Here is a 1,126-nt window from a genome sequence, read left to right as displayed (position 1 = left end):
TTTCTCACCTTCATAAATGCTCTCTGTTTTATTTCTGTCTTTTTGTGTCTTTTTCTTGTTCATGTCTTATTCTTATTTGAAAGCTAGTAATGATAAACTAAATGACTGTAATGTTAATTTTTACAACCTCAACTCAATGTCTGAGGTTTTCATAAAAGTGTGTGCAATCTATTATAATTTTTTTATAACAAAAAAGAGAAATTGTTATATGCAATTATTATAATTTATTTGCTATACACATGTACATCTATGAAATTTTTGATGTGATTAATTGTGTAGTCAACATTGTTTGTTGTGTATACTTGTGAAACAATGCACGTTTTATACAGTTACCTGTTCTGTTGATTAACTGCTGACAGACAGACATGTACATGTTGGGCCTCTATTCTGTGGTTAGAGGTACCCAATTTAATAATTAGTACTTTTAATATTTTTTGTCTATTTTCTAATGCATTCATGTAATTTTGATCAGTCTACAATTATGTTTATGAGCTTTTCTGAGACCTTTTGTCAATGGCTACACCAAGACATATATGTACATGTAATATGTAGTTTTGTATGTTGTGTTAATACTACATCACATTTTTCAAAATGATAACACGTACAGTAATTCTTCTGAAGACATGACACTAATTTAATATTAATGGGCCATAAATTGGGTTTGTTTTTACACTTTTAACACTTTTGTCTCCTCTCTCTTACTCACATTACAGATGCAAGATGCAGTGATAGCCGTTACAGTTGATGGCACATTAAAGGTATGATTGATTCACACTATTACTGAGATAAAGGAGTTGATTGATCTATTTAGATCTTCCAGTCCATTCTCATTGACTTAATTGCAGACTTCTTACTAGCTCTTGTTGTTCACAGAGACTCGTGGCAGGTAATGATGATATATTGTGTAGCTACATGTAACATGTATGTCGTACATAGTAGATGCATGTAGTTTGGAATAGATAATTTGGGCAAGTTGCTTTTTAAAAATGAAGGTTCGGAAATTAATAATTTTTTACAAATGTTTTACCATGCCAACATCTTAAGTTAAGCTTTTGGTTTATAGGAATAATTTGTTAAAATTTTATTTGCCTAAATTTCTACTTGCTACCGGGCTTTGGGCAAAGTA

This window comes from Amphimedon queenslandica, unplaced genomic scaffold, assembly GCF_000090795.2.
Source record: "Amphimedon queenslandica unplaced genomic scaffold, v1.1 AMPQUscaffold_12799, whole genome shotgun sequence".
Lineage (NCBI taxonomy): Eukaryota > Metazoa > Porifera > Demospongiae > Haplosclerida > Niphatidae > Amphimedon > Amphimedon queenslandica.
This window is presented reverse-complemented; position numbering follows the sequence as displayed.